General features: G+C 43.7%; 1 protein-coding gene across 4 annotated transcripts in view; it reads right to left on the bottom strand.

The window, feature by feature from the left end:
- PC (pyruvate carboxylase) overlaps positions 1–5,000 on the bottom strand; it is a 2,844,646-nt gene that overhangs the window by 2,734,156 nt on the left and 105,490 nt on the right. Inside the window, exon 1 of one of the 4 annotated variants that reach the window (XM_044073796.1) lies at positions 1–48. This exon is cut by the window's left edge and continues 70 nt beyond it. The exons of the other annotated variants lie outside the window; for them this stretch is intronic. The gene's annotated coding sequence lies outside the window, so the exon portion shown is untranslated. Of the gene's footprint in view, positions 49–5,000 lie in introns of those variants that run through there. 4 annotated transcript variants of the gene reach the window in all.

Here is a 5,000-nt window from a genome sequence, read left to right as displayed (position 1 = left end):
AGTGCACAGCAAGAACCTTACTCCTGCACTGAAACTACACAACTAGTGAGAGTTGAGAGAAGCATACAAAAAAGTCAGTACTGCATTGCACAATGCTGTTCAGAATGTCTGAGATCAAAGTTCCCCAAAACATTACAACACAGTAACCTCCCCTCCTCCAACTCTTCCAATACAGACTCTTCCTGCGCAAAATCTACGTTTACATAATTACACGTTAGACAATTTGACACAGCTCTGGCCCAGAAATGCGTATCTACAGCTTAACATGGAAATGAAAACATGGGTTACTACCATACTGACACAGAAAGCTTTAATTCTGAAAATGAAATATCAGCTAACATTTGGTGGCAGTATGCACACATAAAAACGAGTCTGCAGCAAACGTGAGCAGTGGATTCTCTTGAAACAGCCAGAGGAAGCAGTAACATCCCAAATACGAGACCTGAAAACAGCACTGACAAGTAGATGATTGTTTTCCAGGTAGCTATTCTGTATGCAATCCATATAGACAGGTTTACTTGGTCATTACAAGCTCTCCTCTGTAGGTCAACTGAAACTAAACAGATACAGTAAGAATTTAAACAGCTGACTTAGGACAGGTACTGTCTCAGCAGACTTACTTGGTTCATCCTCTATTCAGTTCCAGTTTGGCATTTTCTTCTTTTCAGACGGTCTCACACACTGAGCCATGCATCACAAGTTATGAACATTGTGGTTTAAGAAGTTGTTTTAGGAGAATGAGGACGACAATTTACTAGCAGCCACTAAGTAAGTGTGCACTTTGATGAATAAAAAGAGGGTCTGACACATACGCAGTTAACTGGCATGTAAATATAGGCTTGCCTGACTAAGGGAATGCCAACAGTAGCTCCAAAATGGCAGGGTCTGTCCAAGCACAGGGGATGGTGAGAGGGTAACTGTGACCCATTATGGAGGCTGCCACTATATATAAAACAATACTATAAAAAACATCTTATAAGCTCAAAATTATCATCAGTGGGTCTATAACTAACCTGAGACACAAGCAATAAAACTATCAGTGATGAAAAGGCAAGAAAGGCAGAGAATAAGATCAGAGGGCCAAGTCCTGAAATAACAAAGGAGTCCCAGTTTCTGGTAATGGTTCTGACAACGTTTAGAGGAGCTCTGGTTCTGACAACATTTAGAGGAGCTCTGAATCAACAACCAAACAGCAGTGGGAGAAAAGTATGTGATGGAGACATTCCTGGAGAGAGTGAAAGCCGAAAGACACAACAACCTGATGATAGAGTAATATAAATCCACTTGGAAATAATTTGCCTGGCAGCTGCCAACCCTTCACTTTTTCCGCAAACTCAGATGAAAAGCGGATCCATATTTGTAAACTTGTACACCATGCTTCAAAGTAAAACCAGAGCTGCAAAGCATAACCATGCTACAAAAGCTTCCCTGTTTCTGCACCCATGAAGGAAAACAAGGAGCTGAATGGACAGGTTTGGGGACAACTCTAAACTCTATTTCTATGTAGAAAAAGGAAGTTAAACAAGGGTCAGGGTCCATTCTGACTACGACCACATATGGTTCCCAACATGAGGGCCTCCAACTCTGACATTCTTTGAGCAGATTTGATAGTCCTCAAGAAAGTGCCTTCCCAAGAAAATAAACTAACCCACATGTACAGGGATGATGCCAATGTTTTTTGTTTTTCTTCAATATCCTTGTTAATCAGCAGCACCAATTACTCCTGCACCCAAAAGAGAAGTAAAAGTACAGTTTTGTACCTACCACAAATGTAGATGTTCGAGTGTTCACACTGCTGCAGTCATTACACTTGGGTTATCCTGCCATCAGGCAGTCCCGCAGTCGGCCAGAGTTCCAAAGTCTTGGTCCGGCATCGGTTGCTGTCGCTTCTTCCCTGACGTCAGTGCACCGGGGGTATACAAGATGCATCCGACGCCATTCTCTTCAGTTTTTCATGCTTACCTACTTGGGGGCACCTGACATCTGGGGCAATACATATTGCTAATAAAAAAATGTACATTTAAAATAAAAACAATACCTTCAGTTACAAGCAAATACACCACAAAGGTTGTATAGGATAGAAAGGTATAGATAAGTTCAGCTAGTTGAGAGGGGATGGAGGGAGGGTAACCTGGACTGCAGCAGTGTGAACACTTTAACATCTACATTTATGGTAGGTACAAAACTGTACTAGGTTAATCGTGTTACACTGCTGCAGTCATTACACTTGGGTAGAATCCCAAATCTAAAGTTGGGTGGCTGGTCTATAAAGAGTTAGGATTGGCTAGGAGTCCCTGCAGAACTGCAGTGGCAAATCCTGCTCTGGATTTAGAGTAAAGAGGCAGGTGGTAATGCTTGGTAAAGGTGTGCACTGAATTCCAAGTTGCAACCTCAATTTCCTTGACAGGTAACTCCTCTGAGAAAGGCTGTTGAAGTGGCTGTTGCCCTGGTGGAATGTGGCCTAATGTTATTTGGGACTGATTTTCCATGCTGTGTGTAGCAGTAACGAATACAGTGTCCTATCCATTTGGATATAGTCTGCTTTGAGATAGCCTTGCCCGGTGATCCTGCAGCATATGCTACAAACAATTGCTCAGTTTTCCTGAAAGCTTTTGTTTTGTCCAAGTAGAAGCGTAGCTGCCTGTGTAAGTCCAAAGAATGCAGAAGTTTCTCCCCTTATTCTGGGGGTTTTGATAAAAAGTTGGCAAATGGATGGTTTGTTAAGAGCCACACTAGATACCACCTTTGGCATAAAGGTAAGGTTTGTCCTTAAAGAAACCCTGTCCTGATGAAAAATTATAAAAGGTTCCACTGCCATTATCAGTTTCGAGAAAAAAGTGCTAGTTTTCCCCCTAAGGGGGCTTCTAAAAGGAAAGTGCTTGGCGTACGAAGGGGGAAGTCATTGTGACCGTTTCCTGTAAGGTTGAGACTTGTCCTCACCTCCTTTTGGGGTTGAGGTGCCCCACTGTCATGGTCTGTTTGAGCCTTGGGGTTGAGATCTGCCTCTTGAGCGTCTGTATCTGCCTCTCTGTGGCCTGTCTGACACTGGAAAGGACCAATTCTTTGTTGACCAATTTCTGCTAAATCGAGGCGGCTGTACCTGTAAGAAATCCTTGACTGTTTGCATAGATATAGCTTTATCCTCCATTTTCTTTAACACCTCTTCTGCCTTAACACCAAACAAAGTATCATGCTGTAAAGGAGCACCCAATAATTTTGCCTTAACATGATCAGGTAAGCTCTGTTCTTTTAATCAAGCATGTCTTCGAATCACAGAACCTGTAACTGCGGCTCTACAAGAGGGCTCTAAAGAATCAAAACCACATTGCAGAGTACATTTTCCCACCAGTTCAACTGCATTGCAATAAATCCTGCATTTCTTTACAATCAGGAGCTTCTGAGCTTGCAAGCATTTTCTGTTTTAACTGAGCCATTAAATATTGTTGGTACTTAAGCATGTGAAACTGGCAATTTAAAGCCCTTACTGCTAAAGTTGCAGAAGTGTATACTTTCTTCCCCCATCTATCCAAAGCTCTGAAATCTCTGTCAGAGGGTACTGAATTTTTTGCAATGGAAGCCTTAACCCCTTTTGGACCCTGGGAAATAGTTTCTGGATCAGCAGAAGGATTTTTATAAAGAAACTTGAGAGTCAGGGACTCTCTAGTACCCATCTGGCTTGGCTGGTGCAGGGGGCAAAGAATCAGGAGATAAGATGGATTCAGAGAACACATCATCCACAATATCTAGCACAGGCGGAATAGCCAGGGGCCTGTGCTGAGGCAATAAAAGGAAATCCCTGAGTCTTTTCTTGGATTCTGAGTAATCCTGACTTTCCCAATGGAAATGCTCCCTCATGGTATGTAAAGTTTCCCCAAAAGAATAATCCTCAGGAGGAGAGGCTGAAGGGATAGATTCTTCAGCATCAGAGTCCTCATAGGCGGGTAGAGAGTATCCCTGGTATGAAGATGAATCAGAGGAAATGGAAACCTGATCAGAGGAATCAGTCTGTATCCTGCCTAGGCCTTTTCTCAGGAGGGGGATGGGAACCCCGGATTAGAGTAGAGTAATGAGGTTTTCGGCCATTTTAAGCATCTGTTTCTTAGGCATGGAGGACTGTCCATGAGAATGCTGTACTTGCTTCTTTGTCTTTAATGGTACTTTTGTCTTGGCTGTTGCTTTAATGGTAAGTTGTGAAGGTCTGAAAACACCCTCAGAAGCCGATGCCTGCTCAGTGGCTCCGGACCCATCTGAGGGATTAGTTTCCGTAGGCCTAATACCTTGAGTTTCTAGAGGCCTAGTTGTCTCCACGTGGGAGTCAGAGGTGGCCAGTGGCTCTGAGGTAGCGGGTGTCAGGGGCTGCGAAAGCGCCTCACTGAGAACCGGCGACTGGCCTAGAAGAGGTTTTGTCGTCAGTTTTGGACCTCGGATGCCTGTCTTTATCCTTGCCTTTGCCCTTTGCTTTTTTCGGTATTGCAGTCGTCGGTTGATCCGACGGCATAGTATAATTGAACCTTCGGCCAAAGTAGTGCAAAGCAAAATCAAAACATCTTTTTATAGTGCGTTTGTTAAATCTAGCACAAAACCGACAACTAGTGACGTCGTGATCAGGGCCTAGGCATGGAATACAGTTAGAGTGGAAGTCCTTATGAGGTATTTGCTTCCCACAAGAAATACAATTATTAACTTTTTCTGACATCGGTCTGAGGCAAGAAAAAGTTTCAACGGGTACTTAGCTTTATTGAAGACTTCGGATCTGAAATTCGACTTCGAAAATCTCAGGAGTTGGCTGACCGGCACTTGCGAACTGCTTCTGCTTTGGGCACCGAGCGGCAAGAAAGTGAAGAAAATGGCGTCGGATGCATCTTATATACCCCTGGCGCACTGACGTCAGGGAAGAAGAGACAGCAACCAACGCCGGACCAAGACTTTGGAACTCTGGCCGACTGCGGGACTGCCTGACGGCAGGATAATCCAAGTGTAATGACTGCAGCAGTGTAACA

The sequence above is a fragment of the Protopterus annectens genome, chromosome 6.part0 (assembly GCF_019279795.1).
Source record: "Protopterus annectens isolate FY-2018-M chromosome 6.part0, PAN1.0, whole genome shotgun sequence".
NCBI classification, from domain to species: Eukaryota; Metazoa; Chordata; order Ceratodontiformes; family Protopteridae; genus Protopterus; species Protopterus annectens.
Note: the sequence above shows the minus strand (reverse complement) of the source record. Positions and strands in the feature narration are given on the sequence as shown.